Source organism: Mustela nivalis, assembly GCF_964662115.1.
Source record: "Mustela nivalis genome assembly, chromosome: X".
NCBI classification, from domain to species: domain Eukaryota; kingdom Metazoa; phylum Chordata; class Mammalia; order Carnivora; family Mustelidae; genus Mustela; species Mustela nivalis.
The window spans coordinates 65307492-65324234 of NC_139040.1; the positions used below are offsets into that span (position 1 = coordinate 65307492).

The 16743-nt window shown below is 38.2% G+C and overlaps 1 protein-coding gene across 2 annotated transcripts in view; it reads left to right on the forward strand.

The window, feature by feature from the left end:
• Positions 1 to 16743, forward strand: part of ZDHHC15 (zDHHC palmitoyltransferase 15) — a 1212570-nt gene that overhangs the window by 538820 nt on the left and 657007 nt on the right. The window contains exon 12 of one of the 2 annotated variants that reach the window (XM_082716047.1): positions 7277 to 7302. The exons of the other annotated variant lie outside the window; for it this stretch is intronic. The gene's annotated coding sequence lies outside the window, so the exon portion shown is untranslated. Of the gene's footprint in view, positions 1 to 7276; positions 7303 to 16743 lie in introns of those variants that run through there. 2 annotated transcript variants of the gene reach the window in all.

Below are 16743 nucleotides of genomic sequence, written 5' to 3' on the forward strand. Positions count from 1 at the left end.
GACTAGATTTTAGTTCTTTTACCTCTACAATAAGGGATTCTCTAGTGTCTTCTATGCTTTTTTCCAAGCCCAGATATTATCTTTATAATTTTTGTTTAAATTTCTAGTTTAGACATCTTACTTATATCCATATTGATTAAAACTGTGGCAGTGAGTACTACCTCCTGTTCTTTCTTTCAGGGTGAATTTCTCCATCTTGTCATTTTGTCCAGAAAAGAAAAGAAGAAAGAAAGAGAAAAGAACATAAAAAACAAAAACAAGAATAAAAACAACAAAAAGAAAAAAACTAAATCCTGCATGTGTTTTCTTCTACTTCTTAAAAGAAAATAGATTCCAAAATAAGAAAGAAAAACATATATATCTATATTTATCCATGTATCTATATAAAATAAAATACAATGAAAGGAAATAAAAATACATAAAAGATATATAAAATTAAAATTAAAAATGAATTAAAAGAAATTTAAAAAATAAGAAAATAACAAAAAATTATACTAAGAGACTAAAGGATAAAAATACAAAGAATGCCATATACAGTTTTTCCTAAGAGCTGCAGCATTTTAGGCTTCTCTGATCAGTAAACTTGATGATAGCTAGTTATCTGTGCTGGTCTTCTGGGGGAGGGGACTGTTGCCCTAATTCACAGGTGGACATGTCCTGGTGGAAATTGTCCTCCAGCAGGTGGAGGCAAGTCTTGGTATAAGCAGCTCCAGACTCCATTAGGTGTAACTGTTTTGCTCCCTGAAGGCTTTCAGCACTGATGGGTAGGATGAATATAGCTATGCCCACTCTCTAGCCTGTAGTGGAAAATTCACACCCCCAGTATTCAGTGAGCTCTCAGTCAACCACTGTTGTCTCCCCAGTTTCTATCAGAACTCTGCATTCACCTGGCCTGTGAGGGAGTGCTTTTATCTCAGCCATGTGACTGAGTTCCAAAACTTCAAATTTTACAAACTCCTGCAGCAAGGACCCACGTTGTTTCTTCTGGGGGTGTAGAAGGACCTTATCATTCTTCTGCCTTTTACTGGACCTCTCCCAGTAAAGTGGTCCTCAACAGAGTAGCAGTTTGTAGTTTATGGAAACACAGAGCAGAAAGCCAGCACCGAGATTTGCTTTCTCCCCTGTCTTCTATGCTTCTATGACTGGAAATTCTGCCATACTCAGGCATCACCTATTGTTCTTGGGATTCCAGGGATCCTGAGACCAGGCTGTCACAGCAGGGATTCTGCCCCACTATGATGCCTGAGCAGCTTTAAGCCAGGCATTTCCCCCACTGCAGCAGACTTCTGAAAGTTCCCATTTTGCACTCTGCTGCTTATAATACTTCACAGTAGCCTCCTTAATCAGGTTCCCTTCTCTCTGCTGTATCCTCAGCTATATCACAAGTTTCTGCATCTCCTATCTTCCAAATGGTGGTACTTTTCTACTGATAGAGACTTGCAGCATTTGTTTTGTTAGAACTCCAATTGATTTCTTAGGTGTTCAGAATGATTTGATAACTATCTAATTGTATTTGAGGAACAAGACAAACCTAGGGTCCCTCTTATCTCCTACATCCCCCATTAATAGTCTTGCTGGGATGGTTTAGTGACCATTGTTTCCTTTAGTTTTGTCCTTTAGTTTTTGATTGTCTGGGAAATGGTCTCTACTACTCTGAATGATAGCATTGCTGGTTAGAGTATTCTTGGTTGCAAATTTTTCCCACTTAGTACTTTGAATATATCATGCCACTCCCTTCTGGCTTTCCTAGGTTTTGTTGAGAAACCTCCAGCTAGCCTTGTGGATTTTCCCTTGTAAGTAAATGACTACTTTTCTCTTTCTGTGTTTAAGGATTTTTCCTTATTCACTATATTTTGCAAATTTAATTACACTATATGCTGGTGTTTGTGGGAATTCACAGTGCTTGGATAGATAAAATCTGACTTGTATATGCCTTCCTGGATGAAACTGACTTAAAAGCAAAGGAACATGCCATGAACGATGAAGTTTCTTGGCTGAAAGTGGCCAGATTCTTACCGCAGCTCAGGTTCTCATCTAGGGAGTATATGTTTAAATTTTGAAGAAAAACATGCACCTCTGGGGCCCTTGGGTGGCTTGGTGGGTTAGGCCTTTGCCTTCCACTCAGGTCATGATCTCAGGGTCCTGGGATCAAGCCCCACACCGGGATCTCTGCTCAGCAGGGAGCCTGCTTCCCCCCCCCCCTCTGTCTGCCTCTTTGCCTACTTATGATCTCTCCCTCTGTCAAATAAATAAAATCTTTAAAAAAAACACCAAACAGGCACCTCTGCTGGTCATGAACGTCACAAACCCCTTGCTTTTCATGCATTTCACAAGTGCTGCTTGCCCTTATCACACACTGCTCCATATATTACTGTCCTGATCATTAAAATTACACATTCCTTCTTGTTTTGCTCTTGCACTCGGTGTATTGATAAAACTCATAATAAAAGCTGAGACAAAACTTGGCTCAGAGCCTTTCGCCACTAGACTATCTGGTCCCCAAGCCCTCTCCTCTTATCCTACCAAGGTGTCTGGAGTAATCTTTTCATTCACTGTCTCAGGGTTTGCTGGGTAAACCTGACAGGTGCTGACCTGCTCTTGTTGATTTTTATGGGAGTTCTCTGTGCCTCCTGCGTCAGGATGTATGTTTCCTCCCCTAGATTATGGAAGTTTTCAGCTATTATTTTTTCAAATGAATTTTCTAACTCCTGTTCTCTCTTCTTCTGGGATTCTTATAACACAAATATTACATTTGATGGAGTCACTGAGTTCCTGAAGTATGTTCTCCTTTTGCATAATTCTTCTTTCTCTCTTTCATTCACCTTCATTGCTTTGCATTACTTTGTCTTCTATGTCATTAATTCATTCCACTGCTTCTTCCAGCCTGCCGTTCATAGCATCCAGCACAATTCTAATCTCATTTATTGAATTCCATCTTTGATTGATTCTTTTTAACATTTTATCATTGTGGTAAGGGTCACATTGAAGTCTTCTATTTTTGTCTGTAGCCCAGTGAGTTTTCTTATGATGCTTTAAATTCTCCATCAGGCATATTACTTATATCTGCTTTGGTAGATCTCTGGCCTTGGTCTTACCTTTTTTTTTTTTTTTTAAGACTTTACTTATTTATTTGTCACAGAGAGAGAGAGTGCACCAGCAGTTAGAGTGGCAGTCATGGGCAGGGAGAGAAGGAGGCTCCCCACCGAGTAAGGAGCCTGATGTGGGACTTGATCAAGGACCCTGGATCATGACCTGAGCCAAAGGTAGACGCTTAACTGACTGAGCCACCCAGGCATCTCACCTTGCTCTTTTATTTGGGATAAATTCCTCTGTATTTGCATTTTGTCTAAGCCTCTGTTTTCTTCTCTGTGTTAGAAAAGCCAATTATGTCCCCTGCTTCTGAAAGTAATATCCTTGTGAAGAGGTCATGTAGTATCCTGTTCCTAGTGCTTCAGGGAGTAACTCTGGTGTGCACTGCCTGTACTCTGATGTTTTGTTCTTCTTGCTCTATCATTCATTCCAGTCACCTGCAGAGGCTCTCCTTGCCTGCAGTGGGCAGTTTACTTCTTGGCCTAAATGTGGTGAGTTTGAACTAGGTATGCTCTGGTCTGCTTTAGAAATGAGACCTGTCACCACCTCCACCAGAACTGAGGCCCTGCAAAACTCTCTGGTTGGGAGATGTGGTATGGGAAGGGGTTTGTTCTGGTCTTCTGGGGGAGAGCCCTAACATGCTGAGAATGAGGCAAGCATAACTGGCAAGGACAGTTCCCCCAGAGCACAACAGGGTGGGGCTTGCTGTGAGCATGTTAGGCAGCCAATGTCCATACTGCACTGCTTCCCACAGGTGGCTCTGTGTTTAATGTGAGGGGTGGGGGAGGGAAATGTCACCCATCAGCTCCTTTGTTTCTGGAGAGGTATGTCCATGAATGCTACTTCTCAGGTATGTGCTCTGAGAATAGTGAATAATCTCCCCACAGTGTGGCTCAGGAGCTCTTCAGATTGCTGTTTTAACACTGTTTGCCACTGGATTTTTTGCCTGCCATCTCACTAGCAACAGCACAGCACCCTCTATGCTCTATCCCAGTGAAACCCACTGACCTTTAAAACTTCAGACTTTCAGCCCTGTTGGTTGCAAGACTTCAAGAAATTATGCCCCTCTCATTTCCTAAGCCAATGGCTTTAGGGAAATCCTCTCCTTGTGCATTCCCCTGTGTTCTCCTCTCTGTCACCCTTCTCCACTACTATGGCTCCCTCCCATCCATAGCACTTGCAATCCATTTCTTCCCTAAACCTCATTTCTGAACTTTTAACCTTCTCTCATGTGGCTTCTTTTCTTCTTTAGTTGTGAAGTTTGCTCTATCAGCCTTTAGGTCAATTTCTAGGGTATTTAGGATGACTTAGTAGCTTTCAAGTTGTCTTCATAGGATGAGGCAAGCCTAGGGTCCTCCTGCTCTGCAGCTATCTTCATGCCTCAGAGATTTTCTTTTTTGATGCAGTCATTTACAGCAACAAATTTCCCTCTTAGCACTGCTTTTAATACATCTCACGAATTTGGGTATATTTTTGTTTTCATTCATTGAAAAATACTGTCCAAGTTCCCTTGTAATTTCTACTTTATTTTATTTTTTTTAAAAATTTTTATTTGTTTATTTGACAGACAGAGATCACAAGTAGGCAGACAGGCAAGCAGTGGGGGGGGTAAGGGGGGAGGGAAGTAGGCTCCCCACTGAGCAGAGAGCCCCATGCAGGGCTCGATCCCAGGACCCTGGAACCATGACCCAAGCCAAAGGCAGAGGCTTTAACCCACTGAGCCACCCAGGCACCCCTGTAATTTCTACTTTAATCCATTGGCTAAGACTGTGCTGTTTAATATATACCCATTTGTGAATTTTCCAATTTTCTTTCTCTTATTTCTTTTTAGTTTTATTCTATTGTGGTTGGGAAACACACTTTGTACAGTTTCACTCTTTTAAAAATTTATTCATGTGCCTGCAATGTCACCAATCCCATGCATTGTGTCTTTGGCCACCACTGCACTTTAAAGCAGTTGAGCCTGGACTACCAGCTCAGTTCAAATTTTGATAACACTTTGTATGTGCACTGCCCATCCACCACCCACAGAGATGCTGCATGCCACTGGCCACCAAAAACATGCCCCTGTACCAGGCACTAGGAAGCCACCCAAATTTGAGGGATTCAGCCTAAGACTAGAGGCTCAATGCAAATTTTGCTAACACTACCCCCTACCACTGAGCCCTTCTGTAGTTATGCCCATTCAGAGCTGACCTGCCTTTGTCTCACTAACATTACACAGAGAGCAAGATCAACCCACAACAGGCACTCATTGTATACATCTGGACTGAAAGGAAAAGTGTCTCTGACACAATAGTAGGACATGAGCACCACACACAGGAAACTCCCCTGAATTGCCAGTTTCTGGTAAACAAGGGACTCTGCACTTCAGGTTAATACAGGACCCCCTTCTTCATAGAGCCCTACTTTCAAGAGCAGAAGACACACCTGACTTTCCTAAAATGCAGAAACAGACACAGAGAGATAGACAAAATGAGGAGACAGAGAAATAAGTCCTAAAAGAAAGGACACAACAAAGTCTCAGCAGGAGATCTAAGCAAAACAGAAATAAGTAGTATTCCTGATAGAAAATTTAATCCCATTATCATAAAGATACTCTAGACTTCAGAAAAGGATGGAAAACATCAGTGAGACTTGTGAAAATAGGTAAAAAGTAATATATCAGAGAAGAACTCAATAAATGAAATTGAAAATACAATAGATAGAAAATAATATGTTACAAGAAGCAGAGGGATGTATCAGTGACCTGAAGATAGAGTAAAGGAAAGCAGTCAAGCTGAACAGGTGAGAAATAAACAAATACTGCATAGTGAGAATAAAGGTAGAGAACACAGTGACTCCTTTAAGTGTAATAACAATCCCATTACAAAGTTCCCAGAAGAAGAGAGAGAAAGGTGGGCAGGATATGCACTTGAAGAAATAATAGCTGAAATTTTCCTGAACATGGGTAGGGACACAGATGCAGATTCAGGGATTTCCCCAATAAATTAAACCCAAACAGGTCCACACCAAGACTTATAATAATTAAAGTGGGAAAAATAGTGATTAAAAAAATGTAAAGATTACAAGAGAAGAGAGTTACAAAGGAATCCCACCAAGTCTGTCAGCTGACTTTGCAGCAGAAACTTTGCAGGCCAGATGAGAATGTATTCAAAGTGATGAAAGAGTAACATCTGAAGGCAGGAATACTTTACCCAGTGAGGCTAACATTCAGAATGGAAGGGGACAGAGAGATTTCCGTACAAAGAGAAGTTAAAATAATTGATCCGTAAACCAGCCCTACAAGAAATGTGACCAGGGACTCTGTGAGTAGAAAACGAAAACCATAAATAAGAGTAAGAGTAATAGGAAGCACAAAATAAAAGGATGTAAAAGATGCTACCAAATATCTGAAATGTGGAGGGGAGTGTAGTAAAGATAGAATTCAAAAATATGTGATCATCTATGGTCAGGGAGAAGACAGGGATGTCCACTCTTATCATTGTTATTTAACATAGCACTGGAAGTCCTACCCTCGGCAGTCAGAAAACAAAAAGATATATAAAACACCCCAAATGGAAAGGAATAAGTCAGACTTTCACTATTTGCAGATGACATCATACTTTGTAGAAAACCTGAAAGACTTCATGAAAACATTGCTAGAACTGATACATGAATTCAGCAAAGACAGGATACAAAATCAACATATAAAAATTTGTTGCATGTCTATACAGTACATGTCTATACATTTATATATATAATGAAGCAGCAGAAAGAGAAATCAAGGAATCCATCCTGTTTACAATTGCACCAAAAACCATAAAATACCTAGGGTAAATGTAACCAATGAAGTAAAAGATCTGTGCTCTGAAAACTATAGAAAACTTATGAAAGAAATTAAAGATGATACAAATAAATGGAAAGGCATGCCATGTTCATGGACTAGAAGAACAAATATTGTGAAAAGGTCTAAGCTACCCAAAGCAATTTACATACTTAATGCAAACCTTATCAAGACACCATCAGCATTTCCCACAGAGCTCGAAAAAACAATCCTAAAATTTGTATGAAACCACAAAAGACCCTGAATAGCCAAAGCAATTCTGAAATAGAAAAACAAAGCTGCAGACATCACAATTACAGACTTAAAGTTATATTACAAAGCAGTAGTCATCAAGACAAAATGGTACTGGCACAAAGATAGACAAATAGATCAATGGAACAGAATAGAAAACTTGGAAATGGACTCATAACTATATGGTCAAGTAATAATTAACAAAGCAAGAAAGAACATTCAGTGGAAAAAAGACAGTCTCTTTAACAAATGGTATTGGGAAAACTGGACAATCACATGCAAAAGAATGAAACTGGACCACTTTCTTAGCCTGCACAAAAAAGTAAATTCAAAATGGATAAGACAGGAAACTGTCAAAATCCTAGAGGAGAACATAGGCAGAAATGTCTTTGACATTGATCATACCAACTTCCTACCAGATAGGTCTCCAGACACAAGGAAAACAAAAGAAAAACTGAGCTATTGTGACTTCATCAAGATAAAGTTTCTTCATAGTTAAGGAAGCAATTAAAAAAGCTAAAAGGCAACCTGTAGAATGGGAGAAGATATTTGCAAATGATATATATGATTAAGGGCCAGTATCCAAAATCTAAAAAGACTTACCAAACTCAACACCCAAAACACAAAGAGTCCAGTTATAAGGCATGAGCAGAAAACATGAATTCACATTTTTCCAAAGACACATGAAAAGATGCTCAACATCACTCATCATCAGGGAAATACAAATCAAAACCATAATGAGATATCATCTCACCCTTGTCAGAATGGCTAAAATAAACAACACAGGAAACAACAGATGTTGGCAAGAATGTGTAGAAAGGGGATCCCTCTTACATTGTTGATGGGAATGCAAACTGGTACAGCCACTCTGGAAAAAAGCATGGAGTTTCCTCAAAAAGTTACAAATAGAACTACACTATGACCCAATAATTGCACTAACTAGGTATTTACCCAAAGGATAATAAAGGCTGATTCTGATAATAAAGGCTGACACAAGCACCATAGTGTTTATAACACCATTATCAACAATAGTGAAATTACGGAAAAAGCCCCAATATCCATTAACTGGTAAATGAATTTAAATAAAAACTTGAAACAAACAAACAAAAAATAGAATACCATCAGTAAACCACATATTACTAAAAAAAAAAAAGATCACCAGCTTAATATAGACTACTATATACAGAAGCTGTTATATTTAAACTAAGTTGTAACCACCAATCACATAGCGGTAATGGATATGAAAACATAAAGGATAAAGAACCCAAGTATATCACTAAAGAAAACCAGAAAATCATGAAAGTAAGAAAGAGAAGAATCAATCAGACAATGAGCTAGAAAAACAACCACAAGACAAGTAACAGAATGGCAAGAAATATTTATCTATGTGGTGAAAAAATAAAGAATACTGTTATGCTGAAAATAAATAAAAAAGAAATTAAAAAAAGAAATATTTATCTATAATAATTACTTTGAATGTAAATTGTCTAAATGCTCTAATCAAAAGAGATAGGGTGATAGAATGAATATAAACAAGACATCTTTTTTTTGAGAGGGAGAGGCAGAGAGAGGGAGCATGAGTTAGAAGGTAGGGGAAGAAGGAAAGAGAGAGAGAGATCATCTTAAGCAAGCTCCATACCCACAGCAGAGATGAAGGTGGGGTTCAATCTCATGACCATGAGATCACAACCTGAGCTGAAATCAAGAGTAGATGTAGTCGCCAAACTGGAAAGAATCAAGATGCTTCAATGGATGAATGGATAAAGAAGATGTGGTCCATATATGCTATGGAGTATTATGCCTCCATCAGAAAGGATGAATACCCAACTTTTGTAGCAACATGGATGGGACTGGAAGCGATTATGCTGAGTGAAATAAGTCAAGCAGAGAGAGTCAATTACCATATGGTTTCGCTTATTTGTGGAGCATAAGGAATAACATGGAGGACATGGGGAGCTGGAGAGGAGAAAGGAGTTGGGGGAAATTGGAGGGGAAGACAAACCATGGGAGACTGTGGATTCTGAACAACTAACTGAGGGTTTGGGGGTGGGTAGGAAGTTGGGTAAGCCTGGTGGTAGGTATTGTGGAGGGCACGTATTGCATGGAGCACTGGGTGTGGTACATAAACAATGAATTCTGGAACACTGAAAAGAAATTTTAAAAATTTTTTAAAAAAAGAGTTGGATGCTTAACCAACTAAACCACCCAGACACTCCAAAACAAGACTTATCTATATGCCATCTATAAGAGACTCAAGTCAGACTGAAAGATATCTGCATAATGAAAGTGAAAAGATGGAGAAACATTTTTCATGCAAATGGTGGTCAAAATAGAGATAGATTAACAATATTTATATAGGACAAAATAGATTTTCAAACAAAGTCTGTAAAAAGAGACAAAGAAGGACACTATATAATAATAAGGGAGGCAAACAAACAAGAAGATATAAGAATTGTAAATATATAAATATATATACCCCCAACCTGGGAGCACCCAAATACATGCAACATTTAATGACAAACATAAAGGAATGAATCCATAGTAATAAAATAATAGTAGAGGACTTTAACACCACACTTAGAGCAATGGACAGATCATCTAAATAAATCAACAAGGAAACAGTGACTTTGAAAGACACACTAAACCAGATGTCTCTAACAGATATACTCAGAACATGCCATCCTGAAAAAGTAAAATACACATTCTTTTCAAGTGCACTTGGAACATTCACCAGAATAGGTCACATATTAGGCCACAAAACAAGCCCCAACAAATTAAAAACAAAAAATCCGGTCATAACATGCATCTTTTCTGACCACAACACTGTGAATTAGAAATCAACCACAAGAAAAAAAATCTTGAAAGAGCACAAATACATAAAGATTAAATAACATGCTACTAAAGAATGAATAGGTCATCCAAAACATCAATGGAGAAATGAAAAAGTACAAGGAAACAAATGAAAATGAAAACACAATGATCCAATACCTTTGGGATAGAACAACAAAGAATAGTTCTAAGAGAGAAGTTTATAGCATTACAGGCCTATCTCAAAAAGAAAGAAAATACTGAAATAAACAACTTAAACTTATACCTAAAGCCTAAAGGAGCTAGAAAAATAACAAAAAACCCAAAAAGCAGCAGAAGGAAGGAAATAACAAAGATTTGAGCATAAATAAATGAAATAGAAACTAGAAAAACAATGGAACAGTTCAATATAACCAGGAGCAGATTCTTTGAAAAGATCAACAAAATTAATAAAACTCTGGCCAGACTCATCAATATAAAAGGAGGGACTCAAACAAAATCACCACTGAGAGAAGAGAATTAGCAACCAACACCACAATAGTACAAACAATTGTTAGAGAATATTGTAAAAACTAGGGGCACATGGCTGGCTTAGTCAGAAGAGCATGTGACTCGATCTTGTAGTCATGAGAGAAGATTACTAAAAAAAAAAAAAAAAAAAAAAAAGAATAAACTTTAAAAAAGGAAAAAATTATATGCCAAAAAACCACAGTCTAGAAGTGGATAAATTCCTAGAAACATAAAAGTGAAATAGAAAGAAGTAGAAAATCTGAACAGACTGATAACCAGCAAAGAAATCAAATCAGTAGTCAAAAAAACTCCCAAAAAAGAAAAGTCCAGGACCAGATGGCTTCATAGGTGAATTCTACCAAATATTTAAAGAAGACTTAATACATATTCTTCTCAAATTATTTTGAAAAATAGAAGATGAAGATGAGAGTTGAGATGGTGGAGGAGTAGGGGGACCCTAAGTATGTCTCATTCCCTGAATACAAATAGATTGTTGTCAAATCATTCTGAGCACCTGAGAAATCAATCAACAACCTGAGAAAACAAATACTGCAAGTCTACAAGGAGAAAAAACCACTCCCTTTTGGATAGTAGGAGGTGTGGAGACTTGAGTCAGGTGTGATATAGATGAGGATAAGGGGGTGGGGGAGGCTGTTGAAGCAGGCTACCACAAAGTATTACAATAAGTAACAATAAGTACAATAAGTAGCAAAGGACAGAATCCAGACTTTTAGAAGTCTGCTACAGTAGGGGATGTGCCTGACCTAAAGGTGCTCAGATGGTGAAGTGGGGCAGAATCCCAGGTGTGACAGTGTGGTCTGAGGGATCCCCTGGTCTCAAGAAGAATGGGTAACACCTTAGTGAAGCACTGTTCCCAGGCCTAGAAGCATAGAAGCCAGCTGAGGACATTGAGTCTAGGTGCTAGCTTTCTGCTCTCTGTTGCCTTAAACTGCAAACCACAAATTTGTTGTGCCACTGCTTTCCTGGGATGAGTCCAGCAAAACGCAAAAGACTGGAGAAACCCTCCCCAGGAGGAACAGCACAGGTAAGCACCATAGTAGTCCCAACAATTTGGAGTTTTAAAACTCCATCCTGTGTCTGAGATAAAAAAAAAAAAAAAAGCTTGGACACAGGCAGGGTGAACTAGAGCACAGTTATGACAGAAACCAGAGAGACAAGAGTGATTGATTGCTCTTTTGTGAGTGCTCATTGAAGACTGGGGGCTGCGAATTTCTAGCACCGGGGCTAGAGAGCAGGGCACCACCATATTCATGCTGCCCATCAGTGCTGAAAGCCTTTAGAGAGAAAAATAGCTCCACCTAGAGGTGGAGTCTGGAGCCTTGGACACCAATTGCTGCCTCCCTTTGCACAGTAGGTGCTTGCCCTTCCACTAGGGCAAGCCCACCTGAGAATTAGTGCAACAGGCCCCTCCCCCAGAAGACCAACACAAATTATTCATACTGTTTACTGGTCATAGATGGCTGCAAAATAGTATCTAGCATACTTCCTACTTTTATTCTTTAGTTTATTATTATTTTTTCAGTTATTTTTCTTATTTTTTCAATTCTTTTTAAATTTTTGTATTTATATGTGCTTTATATATATTTTTATTCTTTCCTTTTATTGTCTCATATATATTTTTTTCTTTATTTTCAAATCTAGTTTCTTTTTTTTTAAAAGATTTTATTTATTTGTCAGAGAGAGAGAGAGAGAGAGAGAGGGCACAGGCATCCAGAATGGTAGGCAGAGACAGAGGGAGAAGCAGGCTCCCTGTGGAGCAAGGAGCCTGATGTGGGACTCGATCCCAGGACGCTGGGATCATGACCTGAGCCGAAGGCAGCTGCTTAACCAACTGAGTCACCCAGGCGTCCCCAAATCTAGTTTCTTTTAACAAGGAGACCAAACACACTGAGGATCTAGAGAGTTTGTTGTTGTTGTTATTGTTGTTTTTCTTTTTCTTTCTTCTTTACTATTCTAGAAAAAATGATGAGATGGAGAAATCCAAATACCAAAAGAAAGAACAGAAGGTAGTACTCACAGCCAGGGATTTAATTAATATAAATATAAGTAAGATCTCTGAATTATGATTTAAAACAACAATTATAAGGATAATAATTGATAATAATATATAACAAATATAAGGATAATAGTTGATAATAAATGGGCTTGAAAAATGCATGGGAGACACTAGAGAATCCTTTATGGTAGAGATAAAAGAACTAAAATCTAGTCAGGCCAAAACTATAAATGCTATAACCAATATGTACTCCCAAGTGGAAGCCATACAAAAATTAGGATGAACAAAGCAGAAGAGTGAATAAATGATATAGAAGATAAAATTATGGGAAATAATACATTTGAAAAGAAGAAACAAAACTATTAGATCACAAAGGTAGACTTAGGGAATGCAGCAATTCCCTAAAGCAAAATAATATCCATATTATGGACATTTCAGAAGAAGAGTGTGAAAAGATGGCAAAAGGTTTATTTGAACAAATTATATCTGATAGCTTCCCTAATCTGGGGAAGGAAATAGACATTCAAGTCCAAGACGCACAGAGAACTCCCCTTAAAATAAACAAAAATAGGTCAACATCACAATATATTTTGGTGAAACTTGCAAATTTCAGACATAAAGAGAAAATCCTGAAAGGAGCTTGAGGCAAGAGCTCCTTAACCTATAAAGGTAGAAACAATAGACTGGCAGCAGACCTATCCACAAAGAATTGGCAGGCCAGAAAGGACTGGCATGACATTCAACATGCTAATGGGAAAATATATGCAACCAAGAATATTTATCCCACAAGTTTATCACTCAGAATAAGGAGAGATAAAAAGTTTCCCAAACAAACAAAAACTACATACTAAACCTGTCCTGCAAGAAATATTAAAGGGGATGCTTTGAGTGGAAAGAGAACTAAAAATTGCCAATGACCAGAAAGGAACAGAGACAAGGTACAGGAACAGCAACATTACAGGAAATACGATGGCAATAAATTTGTATTTTTTAAATTACTAATACAAATGTAAATGGACTAAATGCTCCAATCAAAGAATATAAGGTATCAGAACGGATTTTTAAAAAGGCCCACTGATATGTTGCTTGCAAGAGACTCATTTTATTTTTTAATGTTTTTGTATCATTATTTCTTAGTTTTTTTTAATTAAAATTTTTTTACTATGTTAATTTACTCACCATACAGTAAATCATTCATTTTGGATGGAGTGTTCCATGATACAGTATTTACATATAACACCCAGTGCTCCATAATATATATGCCCTCCTTAGTAGCCATTACTGTTCTATCCCGTTCCTCTTGCACCTCCCCTTTAAAACCCTCAGTTTGTTTCTTGGGGTCCATGGTCTCTCATGGTTCATCTTATCCTCATTTTGTCTCCTTCATTTAAGAGACTCATTTTAGACACAAAGGCATGCCCACATTGAAAGTGAGAGAATGGAGAAGAATTTATCATGCTAATTGACATCAAAAGAAAATTAGAATAACCATACTTATATCAGCTGAACTATATTTTAAACCAAAGAGTGTAATATGAGATGAAGAAGGACACTATATCACAATAAAGGGGTCTATCCAACAAGAGGCTCTAACAATGATAAATATTTAGTCCCCTAACTTGGGAGCAGCCAAATATATAGACCAATTAACAACAGAAATAAAGAAACTCATTGATAATAATACAATAATAGGAGAAGACGTCAACACCCCACTCACAGCAATGGACTGATCATGGAAACAGAAAATCAACAAGGAAATAAGGGCTTTGAGTGACACACTGGATCAGACGGACTTCACAGATACATTGAGAGCATTTCATCTTAAAGCAGCAGAACACACATTCTTTCTGAGTGTCCATGGAACATTCTCCAGAATAGATCACATACTGGGTCACAAATCAGGTCTCAACCAGTACAAAAAGATTGAGATCATACCATGCACTTTCAGACCACATCAGTTTGAAACTTGAAGACAACCACAAGAAGAAATTTGGAAGGACCACAAATACATGGAGGTTAAGGACCATACTATTAGAGTGGATGGATCAACAGGAAATTAGAGACAAATTTAAAAAATACACAGAAGCAAATGAAAATAAAACAGGACAGGTCAACCTTTGACTACCTTTGTAGCAAAGGTAGTCCTAAGAGGGAAGTATATAGCCACACAGGCCTTCCTCGAGAACAAAGAAAAGTCTCAAATACACAACCAAACATTACACATAAAGGACCTGGAAAAAAAAAACCCAGCTGTTAAGACTTAAATCCAGCAGAAAAAGGAAAATAATAAAGGTCAGATCAGAAATCAATGATATAGAAATAAAAAAATAAGTAGAACAGATCAGCAAAACTAGGACCTATTTCTCTGAAATAATTAATAGATTGATAGCCTTCTAGCCAGACTTATCAAAAAGAAAAGAGAAAAGACCCAAATAAAGTCATGAATAGACGAGGAGAGATCACAACCAACACCACAGAAATGCAAACAATTATAAGGGAATATTATGAGCAATTATGTGAAGAAATTAGGCCATCTGGAATAGATACATTACTAGAAACACAAACTACCAAAACTGGAACAAGAAGCGATAGAAAACCTGAAAGAACCCATAAACAGCAAAGAAAAGGAACCAATCATCAAAGATATCCCAACAAATAAGATTCCAGTGCTGGATGGCTTCCTGGGGGGAATTCTACTAAACATTTAAAGAAGAATTAATACCTATCTTCTGAAAATATTCCAAAAATTAGAAATGGAATGAAAACTTCCAAATTCATTCTATGATGCCAACATTACTTTGATCCCAAAACCAAGTCCCCCACTATATGTACATATAAAAGTGAAAAAATTATACTGAAAGGCTGTAGAATCAAAAAACAAACCCAACAAATTCTATATACCGTTTTCCCCAAGAGCTGAAGCTTTGCAATTTTCTATAATGAGGAAACTTGGTGCTAGCCAGTTATTCCTGCTGGTCTTCTGGGGGAAGGTCCTGTTGCATTGATTCTTGGGGGCACTTGCACTTGTGGAAATGCACCTCCACTGCCAGGGTCTAGTCTCAGTGTAAGGGGCTCAAGATTCCACTATGTGGCACTGTTTTGCTCTCTGAAGGCTTTCAGCCCCAATGGGCTAGATGAAAATATGGTGTCCCAGAGCTGAAAGTTCGTACCCCCTACTCTTCAGTGAGCCCTCACAGAAAGCATTCACTTTTGTCTTCCTGTTTTCCATCCAAACTTTGTGTTTTCCCAACCCATGACCAATAATTTTTATCTCAGGCACATGATTGAGTTTCAAGTCTCCAAATTTTATAGACACCTACATCATGGAACCATGCTGTTACTCTCAGGGGGAGGGAGGGGTGTCTTGTCACACTTCTCCCTATTGCTGGCCCCTGCCAGGAGAGCAGTTCTGTGACCATGCAGCAGTTCACAGTTTACAGCAACACAGAGCAGAAAGCCAGCACCAAGACTTGCTGTTTTCGCCCAGCTTACCTGCTCCAATACCTGGGAACTCTGCCACATTCTGCCATCCCAGTTCTCCTTTGACCCCAGGGATTCTGAGACCATGCTGTCCCACCTGAGATTTTCCCTGCTTCACCACCTGAGCACCTTTAAGCCAGGGACATGCCCCACTGTAGTAGAATTCTAAAAGTTCTGATTTTGTGCTCTGCTGCCTATAATACTTTGTGGTAGCCTCCTTAAGCCAACTCTATCACCACTCCCATATCCTCTGTTATATAGCCTTGGATTCAAGTTTCTACACCTCCTACCTTCCCCAAAGTCGTCACTTTTCTATTTGTAGAATTGCAATATTTCTTTTTCTCAGATCTCTGATTGATTTCACAGATGTTCAGAATGATTTGATATCTAGCTGAATTCCAGGAACCAGATGAATTTAGGGGCCCCCTACTCCTGTGCTGTCTTAACTCCTCTTCTAACAAACATTTAAAGAAGAATTAATACCTATTATTCTGAAATGATTCCAAAAATAGAAATGAATGCAAACTTTCAAACTCATTCTAGCAACATTACCCTGATCCCCAAACCAGACAAAGGCACATTAAAGGAGAATTGCAGATCAATATTCCTGATGATCATGGATGGAAAATTCCCAAAAGATACTTGCTAATCAAATTCAAGAGTACATAAAAAGGATTATTCACAACCATTAAGCAGGATTTATCCAGGGTTGCAGGGGTGGTTCAACATCCACAAATCAACTGGAATGAGATACCACTAACATATAGAATTGTATACAATA